Source organism: Coturnix japonica, chromosome 12 (genome assembly GCF_054131305.1).
Source record: "Coturnix japonica strain WE chromosome 12, WE-NBRP24, whole genome shotgun sequence".
NCBI lineage: Eukaryota > Metazoa > Chordata > Aves > Galliformes > Phasianidae > Coturnix > Coturnix japonica.
Window position 1 is genome coordinate 18,315,725 of NC_140674.1, and position 25,748 is coordinate 18,341,472.

The 25,748-nt window shown below is 40.1% G+C and overlaps 1 protein-coding gene across 8 annotated transcripts in view; it reads right to left on the reverse strand.

The window, feature by feature from the left end:
- NLGN1 (neuroligin 1) overlaps nucleotides 1–25,748 on the reverse strand; it is a 431,043-nt gene that overhangs the window by 321,899 nt on the left and 83,396 nt on the right. For 2 of the 8 annotated variants that reach the window (XM_085513659.1, XM_085513657.1), the window contains exon 1: nucleotides 12,669–13,319. The exons of 2 other annotated variants lie outside the window; for them this stretch is intronic. The gene's annotated coding sequence lies outside the window, so the exon portion shown is untranslated. Of the gene's footprint in view, nucleotides 1–12,668; nucleotides 13,320–25,748 lie in introns of those variants that run through there. 4 more of the 8 variants (XM_085513656.1, XM_085513655.1, XM_015871902.3 and 1 more) reach the window with 3 other exon arrangements.

Consider the following 25,748-nt stretch of genomic DNA (forward strand, 5'->3'; position numbering starts at 1 on the left):
TTTAAATTATTTGACTTTTGAAGATGCACACAATAAATTCAAGTGAAGACAAAACGAAGTCCTGGGCACATCTGAGTACAACAGTGATGACCCACGGGAATTCTCAGCTTTCATCACGCATATGCATTTCAGGTATCTCACTTTGTGATTAGGGGAGCCAGCTGCATCTAGAGAGGGCAAAATTAAACTTCAGCATACAAACTGAAGTTTAAAGCACTGCTTAAAGCATTGGTTTAGTGAATAAAGGCAAAATTAGGGTAAGAACCAACACAAACACATCTACAGACAAACATTCATATGCTGAGTTGGTTTCCTTTTCAAAGACTGCTTTTATGTAAACAGGCAACAGATTCTCATACCGAAATACCAAGCATAATCTTGTCTGTGCATTTGGGTTTGTCTCCGCAAGGCTGTCTTTTTTCATCCAGTGTTGTTCTGTGAAATCCCACAAACCAATATTTGCCACTATGGTGATGGGTCAACTAATTGTAAAATCGTAACTATGGACAGATAACTTCCAAAAGCCTAAATTGCTTTAGAAGAGAATCACAAAAATGACCAGGAAATGAAATAACTAATGTCTTAATAACAGTCACAGTAAACTGTGCCAGCATACTTTGAAGTGGAAATTCAGAGAATTTTATGAAATTCTTCAAATCTTGAGCTCCTCTTGGAATGTGTTTCCATTAGGTTATCAGAACTGAGCAGCTACACTATGAACAATAATAGGTATAGATAAAGAACAAGCAATAAAATGATTACCACTGTGTGGAAATTATGAAAATGTTTTAATAAAAGTATTCAGCTGGAAAAAACCCTGCCACATATATTTCTGCTGCATTACAAGGTTTAGGTTTTCCTCAAGGCCTGCATTTGAGGGCTTTCACACAGATAACTAACGTGGCTTTTTTGTTGTTGCTCTTCTCTTAAGAGGAGCATTGGGCTGTATGAGCCAACATCTTGAATTTTACACACAAACAGGAAAGGAAATAAAAAGAGAAGAAACCTGCAGCAGAAGAGTTAACAATACTCCTGTGCTTGCTTGAGCTCATATCTCCAGCCTGAGAAAGGGAGGTGTTGTGCAGGTCGAGCTGAGCTGTGGCATTAAGGAGGTTCCTGATCCTATTCCCAGCTTAGTCCCAGCCCCTATTCCCACTGCTGCTCTGAGTGAAATCCCAGCTCAATACCATAACATACTGCTCCCCAGCTTCAAAACTGTGCTGTAAATGTGGAGGTTTTGTATGGTCCAGAAAAATCTTATTACAATTTAGTTGTAAAAAAATAAAAATAGAAGTTCCACATAAATTAATTTTAAAACAATAACACTGCATCACTGCAACACAGCAGAAGGTAGGAAAATGTTGCAGCTGTTTTTTTTAATACATCTTTGAGAACTCTGACTTGGTTGTTTCAATGCCTCATATCATATTTGCTTTCGCTAAGGAGAAGACTGGGCTTGGAATGGTCTTTTTGTTCACCAGAGTGCATGGACTGCACACGTGGTCAGCTTCCACTGAGCAGACCAGCAGGGAAAAATGTTTACGCTTCCTTGCTTCGTATCCACATGCCAGAATCCACCACAATCTGGGCCTAAGAAAACAAAACGCATTCACTAAAATGAGCAGAGATTCAATTACAGAATCAGTGATTTTCAGCAGGTGGTTTCTGGTGAATCCACTGCCAGAAACAGATTCTGTATCAGGTGAATCCAACTCCTACTGCCAGGGAGTTAATCAAATACCTATTACAACTTATTACTCATCTAATCTGGGGCCTGCAAAGCACTGTAAACATTTTCTCATTACTTATATAAGTAGTACAACCATTGTCCAGATACCAGGACAGATAGATTAATTGGTTATTTTGTAATTGAAGATGTGAATTAATGTGTGTAATTCTGCAGTTTATCACTAATCCTATTTCTGACATCATTTGGAATCTTTTCTACTTTTGAAAAAATGGCAAAAGCAAGGAACACTTAATGCACTATGCATAATCTCTAACATATGAAATGGAGCAACTCAAACTAACACAAAATCAGGAAATACAAAAACAAGACTATAACATTAATGTTAAATGGCCCTCAATACACATCACTTTATGGACAAAAGAGCTGCCTAAAGGGATCAGGAAACTCTGGCCTCTTAAATCCAGGATGCTTTCAGTGAGCATGGCCAGGACACAAAGTTTCACAGAAAGTGAACCTTCTTTCTTAGTATAATGCATTAACCAATTACGCCAAACCCAGCAGGTGATTAGCTTATGCCTTGAAGCATGACATTTGATTATTCTTATCTTGGCTTGCATACTAGAGCTACAAATATTATTAATGGCAATAAAATCATCCAACCTTTCCATAAAAAAAAGTAAGAAAAAGAAAGAAAGAAAATCTAGTCTCAAAGTTGGATTTCATGACCTTTCTACGTGGCACATTCCAAATTGTTTTTTTCCCCTTAAACAAAATGCTTTTTCTGTCACATGATTGCCTGTGTTCATTCACATCAGAGGACATAGCTGCAAAGCCTAAGCATTTTCTGTGCACTTTGCCCATTCACAAAGTACATTTGATCTACATTACTGTGCTGTTGGTTCAATGGAGCTCTAGATAAATAAATGAGCATATAATTTGCTTTGAGATCTCTTTAAAAGCAAGTAATACGAATGTTTATGCACAGAAGCGCTACGGAGAGCTGTAATATTTTTCATTAGAATGTCATTATTTAGTAGAGAACACAACATTGCCAGAGCTGCTGCCTCAGGACCAGAGAACACTGACACCAATGGGAAATTTTCCCAGGATTTCAATGGGTTTGGGGCTAAACCTCATTTGAGCTAAATTGCACCTCCTATTTTTGGTTGTTGCTTCCAAGGATGACTCCTGATGGAATTTAGGTGAACCTCCTAGAAAGCTGTAATGTCTCTTCCCCCAAAAGAACAAAACCCAGACTCTGCCACAGCAGTTTTTCCACTAAGCCACTCTATGGTTCACTAAATTTACAATTATGCAGATTGGACTTCAAGCACCATTCTCCTGCCCAATTACTCCGCTTTGATTTTTTCATAATCCTCCAGGTTTTGATATATCACCCTGCACAGTGAAATGAGATAGTGCAGACTCATTTTGTCTTAGTAATAAATAATCTCCTTCAAGATACAAACAACAGCTACCGTTCTCTGAATGCTCGACTGAGAGAAGGTTCTTGGATAAATAGCCTCACTTGGAAAACATATTTGCAAAAGCATTTGAGAAAGTGCAACGTATGAGACAGTTTCAAATGGCGCTTTGAAAACACTGTACTTGACCTGATACAAAACTGAAGACTTTTTATACGAACTTCCCATCCATCTGTCTTCAACACAACAAGGTAAATCACAACAAATTGTTTGCTCTTGTTTAGTCTTTGCAACAAAAAGATAATAAACTGAATCAAAGACCATAAAGATGAAGTCAACCACATTAAAAACACACCAAGGAGTGCCTCTCAAATGTTTTAGGTTGTTCAGTCCACTTCTGACAATCTCTGGACTTGCAAACAGAGTGAAGGAGTATGTTTGAAAGTCATAACTGTTAAATTTGCAGCTTTCAGGTTGTGATTTCTCTATAGGCACCTTTCCCTTGTTTCTTTTTGTTCTTGAAATTTGATAAAAGGCTGCAAATTTAATGAAATCTACTATCCTTCCCTGACTGAAGGCCAGTAACTTGCCCAGGAGCAAGAAAAAGTTCCGCTGACACACAACATTATAGGAGGTCCAGGAAAGAAGGGGAACCAGTCAGGTGATTTAACTGGTGCCTCAGGCCCTTTTGTGCTTTGATCCAAGCCCTTCCCTGGGAGCTCACTTAGAGACTTTGGAACCCCAGTTCAACACCAAGATGTTCCTGAGACCCAAACACCACTTCACATCTGCATTCCCCGACTCTCTACTCACTTGTCTCAGTCAGCAAGTGTGCAGAGAGATCCAGCTAGAGCATTTCAAGCCAACACCATTACACCTCCTGTTTCCTGATTTCTAACTCTTATTAACTGAAATGTCATTTATGCCTATTTGCAATTCACTTAAGAATGGAAAAAATTTCAGGATGAAATACAACATTTTTGTTCTTTATCATCCCAACAGAGAAACTGACTAGTTTGCCATTTCAACCTAGCAGCATAACTAGCAGAATACAGAACTGCATTTACTTATGTATACACACACTTAAAAAATGTGTGTGCACGTGCAAACCCACACTCATCAATCTCTGTAGGCAGGTACCTGCCTTGGAAATCTCTTAAGCAGGCAGACTGAATAAACTTCAGTGCTGCAACATAACAACTTTGCAGCTCATGAATTGATTTTGGTACTATAACACCTGCCCCATCAGCAGAGACCCTGTCTAAGGAAAGGATTTGTGTGTCTGTCTGTGCATGCATGTGTACACACATACCTGTAAATAAGTGAGTTTTACTACAGCAATAGTAGGACACACAAATCTAGTTTTAAAAGTATTATCGTTAGTGTACAGAGATCACGTTTTATGGCAGTAAGGTTAAGAGAAGAAGGAATATCTTATGAATAAGGTGAACTAGAACTTCAGAGGTTCAGGTTCAACTCCTCACTCTGCCAGAGGCTACTTCTGTGACCCCAGACAACTTGCAGAAGCACTTGCTCAACTGCTTAAGTCATCTTTCATCTGTCCTAGCACATAGCTTACAAATGCTTTTACCCAGGGTCCCGGAGGTGTTGTGTGGGATGCTCTTCTACAGTGTGTGTGTGTGGGGGGGGGGGGGGGAGGGGGGAGGTCAGAGTGGGGAGAACAAAAAAAAAAGAAGCCACTAGCTCTACTCTGATTTCACTTTTGCAACACTGGCACTTCACTGGCTTATAAATAATTGAATAATAATACTTTCACGCATAAAGTCCAGAACTGCCGTATCCCACACATCCCAGTTCTGAGCAGCCTCAGAGAATGCATGTTAGCCCATACTAAATGTGGAATTACTAGGGAAAATGAAGGTGGGCATTAGAGGAAAAGAAGAATTAACATTATCTGAATTCCTGCCACGTATCACATTGTTAAGAAAAAAGAATGCAACTGTAATGCTCCAATATGTAAATATAAAATGTACTGACACTGTTACAGCAAATAGAGGGTCCAAAGTTACAGTTGTAATTGAGAATCATAGTTTAGTTTTCATAATATCTACTTTGTAAACTGCAAAACACTTATAACAGCAATCCAGAAAAAAAAGGGCTAGATTAGAATTCGAGTGTAATTCAAAATATTCATTATAAGCAAGACATCACATCTGGCAAACAGACCAGCTCCCTCCTCCTGTGAAACTTCACCTTTAAAATATTATTTTGTGTGTGGAAAGTGTTCAACAGCTTATCGTGATTTCACTGCCATTTTGTCTCCTTTTGTTGGCTCTCTCCAGCGCTGGAGCTGCTCTGCAACCAAGAGCTGGGCAAGCGGCTCCCTCTGGCGCTGACACCAATGCTGCTCTCTCTTGTACAGCTCTTGCTCCCTGCACTTCACTTTAGGACCTGATAATGGAAGCGCTGCATCATGAAGGCCCAGGTCTGTTAGTCAATAAAGCATTTCTTTTCCTATGTTTTTTTTAAAACACTGAAATTGCCATTAGATAGGATGCCTCACACTAAGCAGTAAGTTCTTATCACATGGTGCTTTAGTCGCAGACGATCAAACAAAAGGTTGGATTTGTTGCTAGGGTCTACACATTTCCCACTGGTTTAGGAATCATCTTGCATTTTCCAAAATATCCAATATTTCCTAAATGACTGCAATCGCAAGATGGCAGTTCAACTGTATTACCAACCAAACATCAACCAAACCAAACCAAACCAGCTTGCCACAAGCAACAGCCACAACTTTTTAGTTGAGATGACATATCCTCAGTGTTCTCCTGGCTTAGAGTGGAACTCAAATCTGCACTTGGCTTCTTGAATCTAAACTGCTTTAGTATCATTGTTACTTCTTGGAATTTCTGACAGGTTCCTTGACCCCATGTAAAATACAAAGAAATGAAATAGTCAGAAACAGAGGTTTTCATCACAGTCCTGTAATAAAGTCCAGCCATAACTGCCATTGTAATTCCCTAATCATTCCGAACTTTTTAGCACACTCAAAATCTTGCACACACATTATACTAAGTTACAATTCCCAAGGAGATCTATTTATATCTAATGACAAAATGAAGTTTTAAATATCTTGTTATCATATACAATGTAATTAACTTCTAATTCCTCATAACAAACAGCGTTTGACTTCAAAAATACTATCTTAGTGTATGCTCTCCAAATGGCCAGGCCCATAAACTTAGGGACACTGTTATTTTGGAATTTCACATTTCACAAAAGCTGAACAGTGTCAATCAGGAGCCCAACAAGACTTCCCCATGTGAAACTCTCCTCATTTTCAAAGCCTATTGCAAAGGAGAACACTCATGAGAATGGGATCATTCATTGCACTGCCGGTCTCTGAACAAAGAATGGATGGCAGATGAAGAGAGAGACCCCATGGCTGCCCCACATTAATAGGAAGTTCAATATTTTCTTGCTTCTTCTGCCAGATCCTCTGTGAAACTCTCATAACTTTTGAACTATGCAGTGTAATACATAATGAGCTGAAGAGGCAGCACTGTATTTTCTCTATCTGCAGTGAGCTTTCCAAGCATTCATTTAATCCTCACAGCATTCCAATGTAGTAGTTCAATTTATGGATGGGAAAACAAAATAGATTGAGTACTGGAAAATATTTTAACACAAGTGCCAAGTAAAGGCATGAGACTGAAAGTTCCCCAAGTATTTCTTAGTCTTGATTGTACGGAAGTTAAGATCTTAGACAAAAGTATGCTGGAAAAAAACTGTCACGGCATAATTGCTACATCACAGGCCCAGCAACTGGGTGAAGAACTAGTACAGGAAAAGCAAAGGCCAAAGTATTACATCAGTTCACCTCTTCATTTGCACTTGTCAGTGGCAATAAGCCACTGCACACTTTCTATGACTGGGACAAACTAAACATTGTTCTCTCCGCTGACAATGAAAACATGAATTTAGGCAATGCAAACCTTGCTAAATGGTCATAAAGTTGTGGCATTCTCAAGATTTTATACATTTCTGAAATTCCAAATGCTACAAAATTTATGTTGAGGACACAGATCTTGTTCCTACTTACTCCGTACTAAAATATGATGGTCAGAGTCAACTTCAACCTCTACAACCCTCTGCAAAAGCATCAGATCTGCAGGAGTAGATAATGATGAAGGTGAAAGTATGTCCCATAGAACGTGAGGACTCTTTTCTTCATTGGACACTTTAAACTAAGGTTTCCAGTTCAGTTTTGTTCAACTTTGATCAGGCTTTCACATGCTGAATGCTATGTGTCACTGGAATGGCTGCTGAACACAAGTAGCTATTCAACATAATCAATGTTTTTTTGTTTATAAAAACTTCTGAACATAAAATTGAATCAGCAAGAAAAAAGTAGTAATTTTAACTATGTATCTTTTATTACTTAAGGTTGTAAAAATTGCCTATGTCACTGCCTAATTAAAAGAAATGCTATTTCTTCATACATATTAGCTTCATATATATTTGTTACACATATTAACTCCAATAACATTTGTGGAATCTATTTACTTTGAAGCTGGAATCAGAGCATGCATAATTTATTTTATGTATTTGCACTATCACAGAGTTTACCATATGTCTGTATGTACTTTTATTCTTTTTTTAAATCCAAGTTTAGCAGAGACGAGGAAAACTCTCAAATGGAATCTATTAAAAACTGCCTACCAATTTTTATTTCACTGAGCAGACTGAGCTTATTTTTCCAGCCACTCCTCTTTCACACTGCATCCCATTTCACCCAGAATTTATGTTACTTTCACATGTTGTGAACACATGAACTCAGTGCAACTGTGGTAAATCACATGTACAGTGAAGTCGAAAATCCTTGGAATGCAGAACATATTATTTATTCATACAGTGCCTCACACAAGCAGGTGATGATTTTGACTGAACCCTCTGGTTGCTCCTGGAATACAAACAATAAGCAATAAAACTTCAGCACTCAGCTCTTTTTCTATAACTCAGTAACATCTAATTTTCATTTTACTGCAATATAAATTGCTACCTGGCTATATTTCTCAGTAAAACTTCATCTGCTTTTTATTTTAATCGTCCAATAAATATGCCTAATTGGAGCCCTTCCAATTTTTCCTAGTCTTTCTCCCTAACAAATATGAAAGTCAAATATATCTCAACTGGATGGGATGCTTTATTGAAAACAACAGATGAGCCAATTCTGAGTAACTGTTGAACAAAAAAAGCAGGACTCAAAAATAAATACCTTTAATTATATTCCTACTTCCTTAAAATGAACTTTCACAAACACTTGAGTGCTGGTATGGCTAACCATATGAGCAATAACAACATTTCTACTCTAAATTCAGAGCCATTGTCCTATGTTTTCTGACAGCCAGGATGGAAAGACTCCCACTTGCTTTGGAAGAACAACACAGTCTCCCCTTTTTCCTTCCCCTGAATAATAAAGTTCCCCTCAATAGGAAGCAGAACAAGTCCCAAGTAAATAAATAAGCACATCTGGTATTTATTTATCCCAGCCCTTAGAATTTTTTCTGCTAATTACAGTTCTGTTACTAAGGCTCTGGAAAACATCTTAGAGTTGTTTTTACTCTAGTTTACCAAAATGCATAAATATAAATGCTTGCTTTCCCATTGTTTCTCCTCTCTCACGCTATATGAAATTAGAAAGTTGATTGACAATGTAGCTAATGTATTCCTTCGACTTTCTTCTTGTAGAACATAAACTCTGAAAACCTCCCCCAAAACACAGCCCTTCTCCCTCTGCTAGGGAAGAAAATGACATAGTCAAGGATTCGTTCCAAGTATTTTTTTTCCTGGGTTTGCAAAAGCTTCTTCAGTACACACTGAGAATCATGTGCAGGTATTCCAATTCCTAGAAAGCTGCAGAAATCAATCTAGCATCTGATGTCACAAACATATGGTCATTTCCACAGTTAAACCTGGTCTCTTGTGAAATCTTAAATTCTACTTACAAAAAAAACAAAAACAAAAACAGACTTAACCATATGGATACACAGTAGGACAGTAGGTTTCTGGCAATTATCTGTGGGCCTCCACAGACACAGGACCACCAATGCGTGGAGCCAAGGAGACCTCTCACTGGATGCCAGGATTTTGCTCTCACCCTGGGCATCAAAATGCTATGAAGTAAGCGAGACAGTTCACAAGCTTGTTGCATGGGGCAATGTATAAGTACAGACTAACATACAGACCAATGGCTCCATCACTTTCTAAACCATCTCATGAGCAGCATGTTTGATGTCCTGTACTTTTTACTGAATTTCTTTAAGCTACTATTGAAAATGCACAAAGACTGTTACACGCACATCTGCTTCCTTCTGTAATCTTACAGAAATCAGGCCCCAAACATTTTGTTCTTTCAGTATTCTCTTTCATACTTCCCTGGAACCACTTGTCACTACTCTTGCAGAAGTTTCAGACCCATCTAGTGGCTGCAGACTGGAACTGAGGGAAAGGAGCCACAGGTTCTCTACACTTGCTGCCAGATCTCCACATAACCTCTCATCAGTCACCCACTAAGGCTACTTTTCCCATCAGTAAGAATTAAGGCACGAACAGTTGCTCACTACTGAAAAGTGAAAGGAGATTTCAAGGTAAAAGTCGAATGAGATTTCAAGGTAAAAGTCAAAATGTGATCAAACAGCAATGTGAGTAACTACGGACATGCGTACCACAAATTTATTACTTTGACGTATAAAAGATTGGATCTCTGCTCTCCCATTGCAAAATTATAGATTCCCTTGGAGTGTAATGTGGGAGTTCTATAACACTGATTGTTATCTGAGAAAAAAAAAAAACAACCCCAAAAGCTACTTTAATACAAAGAACTACAGAAGAAATGTATTGTACCTATACCAGAAATTCTGGTTGGATATTTATTTGCCATACACCTCAGTGAGCAATGTTCTCAGTACAGCAATGAATTGCTGCATTGGCCAACAAACCCAAGCAATCACCTGCAGCTTGCTGTTGCCTAAGAAATTACCACTGTTACAACACATAGGGATAATCACGCTCAAGTAAAAAAATCAACTGAGAATTCTTTCAATGGCCTGTCAACTCAAGAAACAGATTATACTCATACACATGAATAGTAAAAAGGGACTTGGAGATGCTTTCTAGTGAGTCATCAGTTTTCTGAATGTTCTTCATGTTCAGAGGAAAGAAATTTTAAAGCCTCAAACCCACGTGCATCCTCATTGACCAACTGTCTTTTAGCAAAGAGGGATGACAGTGGCTGCATTCATGATGCAACAGAAGATACTCCAATGCTTTCCAGTTAATGAGATAACAGTAAACTTTCTACTGACAAACTTCAAATAAACAGTATTAGCATGACGGTCACCATGTCTAAATTGTCTCATTGCACAGCCAGAAATGTCACTGCCAATATATTTACCAACGAATTCTCACGGTCTATGGAAATTCTTGGGCAAGGACAGTAAGATGGAACTCAGCATCTCTGAGATATTTCACGTTAATGTAAGTCAGTCTAATGAGAGGGTCTCAGTGCAAAGAGCACTAAAACCCACATACATTGCATGAAATATCTTGTTAGAGTTGCATTCCATTAACCTTACATGCGTGCCTACTCAGCAGCCACAAGGAACTCAGTTTTACCACATTTTGCATGGGGTGTTTTCCAAAAAAGATACATGATAAATTTTTGAAGGACTCAGCATATATCTGTAATTATATTGTGTTCAGCTACTACCAGCCCAATTAATCGTATGGGAGCTGAACCTCCACCTCTCCCACTGTTGATTAATGTTTTTGTGCAGTAAACCATTTGTCAGCAACATTAAGAGGAACTCCACCTGAGCACAAAGTGGACTACATGGATGAAATACATACACGTAAATGTCTGCTACATCTATCACCAGTTGCAGCTCGTTTTAATGATTGGTAAAGGCAGTGGAAGTATAACTCAGGTAAATGTAAACCCTGTGGCTTAACAATTCTCTAAAACAGTCCAACTTGATCCCTTTCTACATAGCGTGTTTCCCTGCTCCAAAGGAACAGCAATACTTTATTCCAGCCCTTTCAATACATCCAGACTGTAAATAATGGATCAAAAACACCATCATGAATAAAGAAGAAGGTGGAAATAAAGCAACAGAAAGCATGAAAAAGCAGCATTTCTCACACAACAGCAGGAATACTCCTATGCTCTGCTGAGGGACTGAACTCCGCTGCTCCTGCTTATTTTTAAGAGGATTTGACTAGCTAATGATAGAATCAGCAGGATTTTAAAAAGGAGGAAAAGCTTCTTTCTTTTCTCTTAAAATCAAAACATGCAATCAGAAGGCCTAAGTGGTGATTACCTCCTGCTTTCAGCCTCAGTCACTGAAGCAGTCCATTAAACGGGCTTTCACTGCCTTCAGTGCAGAGGACGAGGCACAGCACTGAGCAGGTACGTTCCGCACCACGCTCACTTCACCATTTCAAGAGGACAGCGGCTGCCTACAGCTCAGGCACACTGCAGGAGTTCAGTAAACACAGAGCCCACATCTAGGAAGTCCCTTTACAGGAACCTTTATTACCGCAAACACGCTTACAACGGTAGTGCAATTAATTACCAGGACGGGGAGATACGCAAGGAAAGACCAAAAATTGCCTTTACTGGAACACAATTCATTTAGATGATTTATGGAGTTCTTTATTGCTGGCGTCACAAGAGCTTTTTCAAAACAAGAGAAATCATTAAATCCCATAAACCACGGACTATCGCTGCGGTTAGCTGGTAATTGATATCCTCGCTCGTGCCATTTATATCACTAAATAGAGCTGATAAAACAAGAATTAGTAAAGCATGCTGACGGAGCCTGCCACATCTCAGAGGGGAGCGGGAAGAAGCGCGGGGTATCCTCCCCTCCTCTCCAGCCACGCAGGAGGAATCCCTGCCCCTTGCATCTCACCACCCCCAGCAGTGTTTGGAGCTCAGTGCAGGTGCTGCTCCAGCCACCAGGGCTCGACTCAGCACCCCCAAAACCCACCCAGCCCAACCTGTGGGATGGGGCTGGATCCCTGTGCACCCAACCCCAGGGGGTGGGGCAAGAAGGGATTTCATTTGCTTTTCATAGAGGAGAAAATCTGATGGCTATCCCCCCAACCCCTGACCCTTTGCCATGGGGGAATTTTAAATACTTCTCTCTCTCTCTTTTTTTAAATGCAAATAAAAAGGCTTTTGTGATGCAGTTTTCCATGGGGCTTTCCTGGCAGACAGCTGGGTGGAGAAAGTGCAAGATGAGAAATCATTCTCAACAGCGGACTGGTGACTTTATAAACAGTTATCAAATAACAGCCAAAATGTGCGCACTGCAAAGAAACTCCGAAATACAGAGCAGGAAGGGAGAAGGGATGTATATTCAGTGATGAGAAGCAAGCAGGCATGTTATAAAAGACTCAGAAGGACGGGAGAACAGCACTGAAAATGCAAACAAACGAGCTCAGACTGTAAGGAAGAGGAAAAAAAAGCTGCTGATAACCCTGAGCAAACGCTGCTGCCTCAAAGATGGAAAAAGCTCCCTTACCTTATTACTAATCCTCGCTTGCACCTGCTCTGCAATCATAAATACTTCGAGGTGCTTAATATGAAGCTAAATTGATGGCTGAGTTTAAGCAATTTCTTCGTAAACCTCTATTTAAAGGTTCAAAAGGAGATTATTAGCATCGTCCTCCTCAGTATCCATTTGCTTCCCAAAGAATTCCAATTGTCTTGAAAAAGAGGCAAAACAAAAGACAAAAAAACACCCAACTCGCGGTATGCCTACATACAAACGGGCACTGTACAGATCCAAAAAGCAGGGAGTGGGGGAATCTGAGAGGTGGCACTACAAACTTGGCAAGCAGAACGGATCCTCGGCAGCAACGAGAGAGCGGGAGGGGGGGAGGAGGAAAAAAAGAAAAACGGCTGTAAAAGACAAAATTCCCAGGGAGATTTTGAAGGAAAAAAAGAAGAAATGAAAGCACAGAGGGAAGGCGGATGGAACGAGCACACACGGGCTGGCAGAGCTCTCCCAGCCACAGCCATCCATCAGCCCCCCCCCCAGCAGCCGCTCCCCGCCCCGTCCCCGCACGGACACGCAGACACGCACAGCCGGGGCGCGCCCCGCGGACTCTGCGGGGATCCCCGCACCCGGGTACGTGGCAGTGCGTGTGATTGTGCCCGCACCCCGCACGTCACCGTGACGCTCAGCCCCGGCCGCCCCGAGCAGCCGCAGCGGAAAGTTGTCCCCGCTCACCCCCCGGGTTCTGCGGGGTTGGATGGCGGCGTTGGTGTTCGGGGTGGTTGGGTTTGTTATTGGCTTTTTTCTCCCTTCCCCGCAGAAAGCAAGGTGCGGGTGCAGCCTATTCACCTCGCTCTGCTTCTGCAGCTCTCTCTGCATGCCCTGGGCACAAGCTCTCCCCTGGCCCAGCCGTGCCTCGGCTCTCAGTGTGCAGCTCAACACAACCCACCCCACCAGTAGGTGCAGCCCTCCCCTCCCATCCTGCTCTTTCCCTCACTTTTCCCCGACCCGTTACACATTTCATCTGAGATTTTCAAAGACCTCTAATTATTTCATTAATGTATGTGCACAAACCTTCCCGAGCAGCATTTCATTAAGCAAACATCAATCTAGGGCACTCAGAAGCAAACAGAGGCGTTGAGAGCTAACAGCAGGTTACACACTGAGGTCATAACAACAACTAACACAGAGCTGCTTCGTTCTATTTTCCAAGGAAGTTGGTCTGTTATTTTTTCACAAGGTTCCAAAGGAACAGCCTGTGTCAGTAGATTACCAGGTTAGGAGAGCAAGCCTTGCTTTACAGCAGCTTTGCAAGGCTCTCTTGCATACAATTTAATCTAGGAAGGGAGGAACAAAGCATGAAGGTCTCACCTCTCCAACCTACCAGCATTTGATAGTCAGATCATTACATACAAAGAGAAGCTGATTTCTTTTTTTTTGTTCTCTTTGATAAACTGGGAGTCAGAAAATGGCACCTTGATTGGAAGAAGCAAATGACGGGTGCACCTGCCCACAACAAAAAGAGAATAGCAATAAAAACAAGCTCTCCTGACCTGCACTGGGGTGGCCGTGCCTGCACTGCACCAGAATTTATGGCTCTTCATCCCTCAGAAGGTGCTTGGAAGAGTTGGTCAGGGATGCACAAGTGGATGGATGTGCAAGTCCAAAGGGAAGTAAAGGATTTTAAAGTCCTAAATACAGGTGCAGAGAAGGCAGAGAGAAGGAAGAGAGGAGGCAATGAGGCAGAGGAGAAAAGAGAGCAAAAAGGCTGGTAATAAAGGCTTTCGGGCTTCCTCGGCTGCAAAATATGTCTTTGTCAAGGACTTTTACACGCTATTTTCCAGTGAGGAAATCAAAATCATATCCCAGCAATTCAGTATCTTGCTGAATTTTGAGTGTTATTGTAGGACTGAAGGTGAAGGGCCTTAAAGATCTCTTAATGTCTTTTTTTTTCCCCCCTCCTGACAAAAAAGGAAACAATGAGGGATTGATTTAAAAGATGAGCGTTTGGTTTAACACTGAGCCCAGGAAATATTCGTCACTATTCTTGTACCAGATGACACATTTACAGTAAAATGAAAATACCACTCCTGAGAATTTGGGACAAGAGGAAGAACAGTTTTATGCTCTGCACCCAACACAGCCATTAAGGAAATCCAGGAAGCCTGCAGATATTTCAAAGACAGCACCTGCCTGAAACATAACGCATTTTTTAAGCCCTCACATCAGCATGACTACCAGGGCTCCCTCCCAGAATGCTTCCCCAGAAACTGAGAAGGTCAGTGCATGAAAATGTTGTTTTGTTTCTAAGTCAAACAACACCTTGATTTATTCTCCAGAACAACGTATGTGACTTTGGAATATGCAGTTTCATCTTTAATCACCGTTCCAATGGCTGCAGAAGCAAGGGCAGCTGCTCCCATCTGCTGTGTGGCACTGGGGAAGCAGAACAAGCCAGTGCCTCAGAGATGGGCTGGCATAGGCAGCATGTCTGTTACACCTATAAGGGTCTTCAGAAAGGGCGACCCCCTGCCCACACCTCACAGCTACCAAATTCAAGTTGGTGCATACATCCTTAGTAAACCACTTGGTTCAAGCAATGGCCATCTGGGAAAACAGAACTTGTGGAGAGAGAGGACAGAGCAGGGAAGCAGCTGTTCTGTACAGCATGGTTCCTACTGCAGCATGTGATTTCCAGCTAGAAATCTGTGTTGTTGCTACAATCTAGAAAAAAAATAAAAATGGGAGATCAACCCTTCCATCCCCCTAAAGAATGCACTGCTGGTAGGAAGAGAGGCTCCGAAATGGAGTAGACATGAAGGGAATGGAAATGCTGATGTAAGGGAGAGCTCTGCGTGTCTGGAAGGTAGTGTCAGATACATTTCTGAAGTGATCATTAATCTGGCATTCTCATCCTGAGGAGCAGATTTAGCCTTCTAGCCAGTAAGTTATCAGCTTAATCCCCATCACTGCAGTAACTGAATACCTTAAAGAGCTTTAAGCTGGACATCCAGATGAAGTTCAGGGAGTCTAGGTGTAAGGCTGGCAGCTTCAGATTCGCTCAGGTTTTTCCTGTGAGTGGGAGCTTGAATGTAACACAGCTACACATAAGCATTCTACCTTTCAGATGAGGGTGACTTGTCAGGGTTAGCCTCAGGGGTATTTCTAATACAATCCATTTACTTTTGGTCATTAAAGGATTGGAGATACCTTCCAGACCTTTCCAGTTTCCACATCTTTTCCTGTGGATTTATATAGAAGGGAAGGTGCTGTAATGCAGCTGATAGCTAATACATCTCACAAGGGCAACATAAAGTCACTTGCTAATACGAGTCCAGCCTTCTCCAGCTTGTAACCATGGCTGTGTAACCATGTGGGTCTTGCCAGATTCTTCTACATTCAACCTGATCACACAGACAAAAATTTATGAAGAATAAGGGCAAACGATTGCATGCTTCACAATCCGAAAACAAAGAGAAGAGACTTCCTCTCTTGATGTAATCTGTTTCTGTGAGACAGAGGGAATGAAGGTGCCCTAAACATGACAAACAGAAAATGATATGTACAAAAATAGGGGAAAAAGAGCTGCATAATAAAGCTGTCTTTAGTAACTGTCCAAGGGAGACTGAGAAGGCTGAAAATGAATTGCAGCAAGGATGACTTTGAAGAGAAATTGTCAGCTTGCTTAGCTCCCAAATTCATATCTTTATACACAGTCTTGAGTCAAAAAATAAAACGCACATGCCTGGGACTTAGGAGGCTGAGGATAGGACCCATATGCTTTCTTCTGGCTTTGTTACTTATTCACTGTATGATCTTAGATTAAGTTTCAGAACAGAAGGAGTTATAACAATGCAGTTCCATATTCGAAATACAAGTGATGAGTTATTGGCAAGCATATAAAATGCAGTGCACCTTTAGACTTCAAATGTCATAAAAATGGCTTGACTGTCAGAGGTGCTGGACAGCTGAAGAGTTCCTGACATTGCGGGGAGGAGAAAGACATCTTTATCTTAAAAAACAATGCCCACCTCCTTTGAACAGCCTGTACTCATCTCTCAGAGCAATCCTGCAATGACTGAGGTAGAAGCAGGTGCAGTTCCAAAGATGTGCTGTGCTTGCTTTGAGCAGAATCAAAGATTGTATTAGAGAAGTAGTATGGTTTAAATATTAAGGGGTTAAAATTTCAAGGAAAACAGTATCTACAAGTGAGAAAAGAATACCCGAATACCAAGAACAGAATAAATGAAAACATTAAAATAAAGACAAATGCTCTAATGCTGGGATGCTGGGTCACCTTGAGGTGATCTGCCTTCTTCACCTTGTTTCAGTGAACTAGCAACTGCTCTTATTTCTCACATTAGTATTATGACTCAAAGATGACACACTCACACATGATATATAGTGTCTTCTCTTTAGACTCATGCAACCCATATATTAAACAACAATGCTGTTCTTAGGTCTCCTGTGTCACAAAGTCCAATTTCCTTCCAGAATGCTAGGCACAGTCAGAAGAATTCTTGAGAGGCTGATTTGTCTTCTATGTAAATCAGAAGTCACCCACTGCAGGTTTCAGGTGTTGAAACCTGACATCCAGAAGCAAACTTCTGAGATTAATATTTTGCCAGCAAAGCAAAGAGTCACTTCATAAGGTTTTGAAAAGCTTCTAGCCTCAGCCTAGCTTCCATTTACACCACAGGCAGCCCCTCCTAAAACAGATGCATCTTCATGAGTATGAGGCACTAAACATCATTAATCAAATCATCTGAATTTGACCCTGGGTTTTTAATCATATGTTACTGTTTAGACTTAGTAATATAGTTAAATGCATTCTCATCTTTCTCACCTCTACAAACACAGCTTGAAAATCTGAGCAACACCACACGGGCATGTTCCTGTGACGTGCTGGTGATTTACCCTTCTGGCTCTCACAAAGGACCCAGTCCCATTAACAAAATTGACAAAAATCGAACCAAGGTCTGATCTGATCTCACTCAAAATAAATCTTTGGCTTCCTGATTTTAGATCACATATCTTAAAATTGAAGTGGGCCAGTAGCTGTACTTTTCCCCTTTTTTCACTAATGACTAAGGACTTTAGCTGCTCATCAATGAATATCATATGACAAAAATGTTCCAAAACTATGCAAGAACTCATGGATAGAAAATATCATTTCTCCTGTCTACATTTCTTGTCATAATGCAGTCATCAACCATGATCTACTATTACAGAGATGTTTAAATCACGCAGATGTAAGTAAACTCAATTCCTATTACACCTAAAATATGAGCTCGACATAATTTCCAGGCAGATGGCCTGAGGACTTACGTTTATATCTAATCAAGTTATTTTGAGTAGCAGGAAATTATTATTTTTTTTTTCTTTTTAAGAACTAATATATCTTAATTTCAGGAGAAAGGAGGGTATCTAGAAATACAGGTTGCATCGTAAGAAAGTAAGACCCAGCAGACACTTCTAAAGATCTGATCATCACCGATATATCGTATGTATACATAAAAAATACTCAATACCAAGGCATCACATAGCTACTCAGGTTTAAAATACCATTCAACAATATTTGGCTTCTACCCACTTTCTCAAAGCTTTTTATTTGTCAGAAGCCTTATTTCCATATCTAAGACTACTAGGCCTACTGGATGTAAAGGAGTTTTGTGATTATCCTTAAAGCATATCTGACATTGCTATTAACGCTTTCAACTTGCTACCAGTGTGTTTTTGCAGTTTCATCCTTTTAGCAGAACTGACACGTATAAAAGCTTTGAAAATTCAAAGTATTAATCTCCAAAAGCATATGTGTAATGATTACTTAACCAATAGGGTGGGTTTTTTTAGTTCCTCTATGAGTTGGCTCAGTAACAGTACAATATTAATAATGCTTTAGCTTATACTTTTACAACCTGTTCTCAATTTTCCCATCTGTCGATAGACTAAAATTGTGTTTACAGAATCACTCATTTTCTAACTTTTTTTCCCCATATAAGGAAACTACAAAACCCCAAAACTCAAGGCTCAGCTCTGTTTTCACTGCTGTTGATATAACTGTGAAGTAGCTCCATTGATTTGAAAAGTGTTATTTTGGTTTCATCCTGTGACAAACAAGAAGAGATTTTTTTCTTTTTACCATTCCAATTAAATATACTCTTTTAGTTCTGTTCACTGTTTTTCCTCACAAAACTACAGCTTCAGGCATCCCTAGTTACAACATCAGTAGCTACACGTACACAACACCCACAGCCAGCAGTGATCTGCTTTGTGAGCTTGAACCCTAGTCACCTTTGGTAAAGCTCAAAGGGGAGCAAGAAGGAAATAATCGTGGTATGTCTCAGCCATCAGAAAAGCAAAAGATACACTTTAGCTTCTCCTGCTAAGCACTGATTTTTAGTTATCTGCCATCATCATCGCTCTCCATTCTCCAAAACTCCAAGGCCACAGGACTCATATGTATGTAGAGAGGTCACTGTAATGGGATTGTCTTACACAAAAATTTTTTGCATGACCAGAAGGAGGGAAATGGACAAGCCTGTACTCAAGTCCTGCAGAGCCTGAACTCCTTCCCCATACGCAGCAAGGAGCAGCTGGGAGATTGGCACAAAGAAAAAGTTCTCGGAGCTGTAACTTAGGTCACTCTTCTCATGCCCATTCTGTAGGCTTACTTTAGTAAATACCAGTCTAAAAACTGTTTGGGGGTCCTCAAGATTTGGCCGCAAGTCACCAAGTGCTTAAATGGCTTAACTGATAAACATATTTTTACGTCAGATTTCATGTCAACAAACTGATGGTGTGATGGATTTCATTTACAGGATTTATTTTTATCAAATGAAAAATTTCTCAAGTCACTTCAGATTACAGCTGTGAAACGTTTGCAGTGAGGACCAGATCTTGCCAGCCTCACTTGCCTGTAGTGCCACTTACATTGAAAGTAATTGAAAACAATTGTACCTTCAAAGCATAAAAACAAACAAGTTCAAAACCACTTACTCTACATGTGAAAAAGAAGCATAGTAGGCGCTAATGTAAACTTTGATGCACGTGTCTCAGGGCCCATGGGTACATCCGAACTGAAGTAGACTGACATTTGCCAAAGGAGTGGAAAGAGGAAAGAGGTCAAAAAGTCTTAAAATCTCACCCTGCCACTTTCAACAAGTTTGAAAACTCAAAGCAAGGGAATGTTTCTCATAGTACCACAGTAAACCAAGGAGCATCTTGGTTACCAGCAGGTCACCTGCTGAGTAACATGCCTCATTTTGGTGCTAAGATTCTCCTTCTGATTCTCCTTCTACACTACAAAGCTTCCCATTTATAATTACTTTCATTTTTTAGATGTCTTTTGCTCAGATGGTGAGAACATTCCCAGCACCGGTACACAAAAACAATTACCAGCATCGTGCTCAGTCTACTTCCAGCTCCCCTTCACCCAGCAATAATTATATTTCTTTTGTGTGTTTCAGAAAACAGATTGTTTGCCATAAAATTAACTTGACATGATTCAAAAAGAAATGCAAAACATTTTATAAGGAGTCGGAGAGAGCTGCAATTGTGAACAGAGGCTTAAATGAGAACGGGGAAGACTTGTGCTTTCAGCAGAGGGAAGCTTCATTATAAATTAAGTTTTGTTTCCTTTACTTGCTGCAGCACAATGACAGCTTTGACAGACATATGGGTTGTTTAGAATCATAAAGGCTTTTTCGTTTAAAGTGCTTCAGGAATGTATCGAGCTGCAGTATATGACGTGGGCACTTTTTATTTAGCTGTATTCTGCTAAATGCAGTTTGTAATTGGAACACCTTTTAGTCCACGCATAAGGAAATATGCTTCAGTCTAATTCTGCAATGCTGAGCTTCACATACAGCAGGCCCTTCTAAGCCTACGGGCTGCACACTGAGCACTGCTATGCATTTTAACACATGCACATCATCACTTCTCTTGGAACTGGAAAATACTTGAAGCTGCCCTGTCTGCGAGCAGACAACCGAAACCACAAGGTCTTTATGTCATGTACGCCTTCTTCCAAAGAGAAAGAAAGAACAAGGTCACTCCAAGCTGTTGCTTTTGATGTTTTTCCTTCTTGCGGGGGCTTCAGCTTCAGGTCTGTTACAACACTAAGGCTTGGTTTGAAAGTGTCATACTCTGTCATTGTGTGCCCAGAGTACATCATAGCTCCTACCCATGTTACAGTTTTTGTTCTTTTTTCTTTGCCTGATACTAGAACTGTACACTTTGAGACAGAACCGGCTTTTACTTACACTGTGTAACGCCCTGACTAAAGCTATCTGCTTGACTGGAATTACACCAAATGATACAAGTATGGGTGAGATTAGACAGTGGCTGATTACAGGCTCTGCACACCAACTGGTGCTCTTCTTGGCTCATGCATTAGTCACTGCCAATAACAATGCTACTGCTCTGAACTCTGGCAGTTCAAAATACAGAAGCAACATTGTGCTGCAGATCAGGAAAAGCACCTGCCTTAGAAAACACTACTTGCTCTTAACTAAACCAGGACTGAGCCTGGTTTTCCCTATCCCAGTCTCCTTGGTTATGCCAGTAGATTACAAAACATAAATAAAGCAAACACCAAATCCAACTGAATCTCAACATGATATCCCCTGGGAAAATAAAAAGAAGGCTGTATTTTCCAGAATTGGACACTTGGTAAGTGCCATCTTACAGACATCCATGCCTTTACCTCTGCAGTAGGGATGGCACTGTCCCACTTTACATGGATCCTTCACTTCCTGATCCTATCACTGTGTGCTGCATAGCGCACCCTAACAGCCAGCTAACAGCTGTAATAACCTTGGCTCTAAAGGCAGACTGTCCAAAATAAGGACTCCTTATTAGTATGGTGAGAGTAGTACCATATGGCACTTAGTGTTTATATACTAACACCATTAATAACTTTGATTTAAGAGCCTATAGAAACAGCATCTAAAGGAAACCAAGCATTTCTCCTCACAACACCATGGAGATTCAGATTTTTTTGCTGCACACTGGAGAGCCTTTCCAGAGCTGACACTACCTGGCACAGGGGTGAGGGAACAGCTGCCCTATATAGGCCTCAGCATCAAAGAGATATTTCATTTGATTACAAGTGAATTAGGACTGTGTTCAGAAGGGAGGGGGAAGGAACAAAGACAAATGGCTCACATAAGAACATTGGATCCAATAGAAAGGGGACACATTAAAAAGGAACTGTGAGAGCGAAACAGAAGTTACACTCTGACTTTTCTTTTAAATTTTAAAAATATCTTCTGCATGAACAAGAGTCTCCTGGGTGCAGCTTCAGAAGGAACTTAAAGAATATTCTCATGTCATTTGTGGTTGATATAATGTAAGAATTCTTTCTTACAGTCTTTCAGTGAGATACAGGGTAGAAAACTGGACTCCCACTCACAGGCAGTTTTCTCTTTTTTTTTTTCCCCCTTCACACACTTGTCAAAGAACACATCCTTTCCTCTTCGAATAACAAGAACCTATGCACAGAAATTCTGTAAGCAGTGTCTCCATTCGTCCACTGGGAAACGAGGGCAATATCTAAATTGTTTCAAAGGGCTCATTAATAAGTAGTTGTGAACATCGAGCTTAATTAAACATGTGCAAATCCTGAATATTAATTCAGTTATTATTGTGTGGGGTCACACTTCACTTAGATGTTTTCTAGCACATGATCTTTTCCCCCCTCCCCAATTAATAAATCTGTGTATGTTGATCTTGAAATGCTGGATTTCTAATTGAACCTGCAATTCAGAAGCAAAAAAGGATAAGAACAGATGATCTTGCAGTGCCTCCAAACTCACTGGTATGCAGGACTGAACTGCAGATTTATTTATTTTTTAAAATGATTTATAATAAAATACCTCACGAGTACTTCTGCCAGGGCATAGTTCACATTTCTCTCCTCATCTTCCAGTCTTAAGGAAGCTTTATGTATATATAAATATATATGTCTGAGCTCTGATATCTAACTGAGAAAGATAGCCTGCTGTTCTTACCCAGGCAAAAACTGCCAAATGTCAGAGATGCAGCAGGAAGAACATTCAGCTGCTTCTGTCACTCTCAACAAAATCTCTAACATTTTGTTTTATCTAATGGCTTCACTTTTCATAAGATGATTCAAACCCCTATAGGGGACCTACATTAGTCTGCTGACATTTTTCTGCTGGTATAATTATTATGTTCTTCTAAAGCCCGCTTTTCATCTGTGCAGAATTTCTCCTTTGCACAGAAGAGTTTAGTTAAGTCCTTAAGGTGGAAAACTGGAGGAACCAGAACAGTGCTTCAACATAAGCTAAGGTGGAGAACAAGCTATTTGGTGTAGCTGTGTGTGTGGAAGGATGGCTGGCAGCTGGTACCATCAAATAGCAGATGGACACTAAGAAAGAATTATTCTATGATCAAAAAAATATCAGGGCTTAGGGGAGAGACTTCGTCTCTCTTCTACACCTCAGAATGCAAAACATGTTTCAGGTTTCAACAACTTAACCCATAGCAGGAAGGTGGCTATTTCTGCTGGAGCACATCCTGCAGTACAGACTCATACATCTTTGTTAATCACAGCTCATAACAATTCACTTTGCTTACTCCCCCTAGTCTGTATTCAAAATAAAATATATTTATTCTTATGTATCAAGGAAGACTTCATTGTAGCCCAGTGTCATTCCAACATACAGAACTACTACCAAATGTTTAGGGCTTCCTCTACAACAACCCTACCCAGACTCAGCTCTGCTTTTAACTTGGGGCTGCAGCTAGCCCCATGAACACATGTCTATTTGTTGCTAAGCAGGTGCAGTTCTGAAATCAGAATAGAGCACTTGGGATAAAAAGAAAGCAAATCTACCTCCTCCGATTTAAAGACAATATTACCTTGGTAACAGGTAACACATGAAGTAGTGGTTAATTAAGGCTTCCAGTTATAAGAGCGACAAAATAGAAATGAAAATAAGAAGCACTGTAGCAAAATATAGACTGCTGTTAATAGTCAGGTAGCTTAAAACACATTAGTATAAACCAGTAAATGATTGAAAGGGCAACTGTGTGGTTGAGAGTGAAACAATGAACAAAAGCACAGAAAACTTCATGGACTGGAGCACTCAAGACAAGAAGGGATTGAGAGGATTCACTCTTCACTCAATGGTGAGAGAGAGAGGAGTAAGAGGATGAGAAGAAGTTATCAAAGCTAAATCTGAAGCTGCGTTAAAGAGAGAACACAATTGCATCCACAGTTCTTAAACCCTGTCCACAATCATTATGTAGAAAACCAACATACAAAACTGAAGCAAACACAGACCTGTTAGTGTTGAACACCATTCATCCTCCCTCTCTTCCTTACCAAAGGACCATGACCTCACTTGCTCCTCTTGGAAAATATATAATGTGAGCAAAAGGCTGAGTGTTATGAACTTAGAAAAAAATGGATCTTTTTAGCATGTAAACAACCACTTTGGCTGCAATAAATGGGATATGAAAAATAAATACATAAATAACAGTATATGAAATAGAACCAGTTAACACAGTGTGGTATACAGCTCACTAAAAATAACAGTGGAAGAAAAGGGCAGTGACTTTTCCCATAAATGTTAAAGCCTGGACAAAACAGCAATAAAGGAGTTTAAAACTCTAAGAGCTTGAGCAGTCTTAAAAAGGAGGAAGGTTTTTCTACAGGGCAAATTGCTGTATACGAAAATGATATCATATTCATAGCAGACAGATTTCTGACTCACAATTAGTAGCTTTCAAAAAGGATGTAATAAGAAGCAACTTCTTAAAGCTCCCACTGATTAAATGGTATGCCTTGAAATTGAAAATGATTCCATTTATGATGAACAGTGTCTTCCCCAAACTGGAAAAGTTGATTTAAAAAATAAAAAGAACCCACAACTTTTTTCTTTTCTGCTTACAGTGGTGTCAAATTCAACTTATATGACATTATCCATGATAAATATGAATGTATTCCCGTACAGAGGACTAACACTAGGCATATGTTCATGTCCATTCAAATATCTATTTGTACAGATCCATTTGTGTAGCAAAAAGCTGGATCTTGTGCCATAGCAGTGCCAGCTGAGATATACAGCCCACTGCTAAAGAAAATTTGATGCACTTTTATTCCCAGTTTAGGCATGTTTGCTTTTAAGTACTGAGTTGATATTCATGAACAGGGCCTTGTAATTATGGACTGCAAGGACATATATGAGTAGAGATAGAAAGCAAAAGGAGCAGCACAGTGATTTAACACACAGATTTTAATCCAGTTTGGTAGAAGACTATTAATAATGTCTTCTTTCAGATTTTGACTCATACAGCGTACAGTTTGTTACTCTGTAAAAAGAACAATAAATACTGAATTCATAGAAATACAGATGGGATTGACGGGGCTTTGCAGAGTCTAATGGCATGTGGTTATAGGTGTTATTGATAGTTCTGGGCTTAAACTTAATTTGACCCAGTAACCTGTAGTTGAAAGACAAGATCAGTCTATAATCACAAATCTTTTAAGACAGCCAACTAACTTCAGGCCACTACTGGAGAGACACAGTGATAAAAGTAACAGCCATATTCTTTTTCTCTGGACGATTTATATAACTGCAGTAGTACTTTTCAGTAGATACAGAAATCTAGTCATTGATCACTTGTAACGCTTAACTCAATTTTGAGAGGAAGTGGCCTACATTTCATGGATACATTTCATTAAAAGACTATTTATTCACTCTGCATTTTGAAAATACTTTAGCAGAGATACTCAATACAGGCTCTCAGAGTATGATGAATTATAAAATTTGTTGCCAGTCTCCAGCAAAAATGACATTAGAGCACTATGATTTCCTAACAAGCTTAACAGAATCATGGGAAAATAGGGAAACAATAGATGTGGAAAAGTAATCTCATGCATCTCCTTGCCTTAAGGAAGGTTCAACTCTACCTTTGGAGCAGCTGACTAAACTTAGTCTAATCCAATCCTTTAAGAACTCTGCTGACAAACAGCTCAGAAAATCTATTTCAGTGCTTCGGTATGTGCAGCATTAAAAATTTGGGGGTACTGTTGCATTTGTTTTATTCTTCCCTGCGTCTAGTCTGAATCTT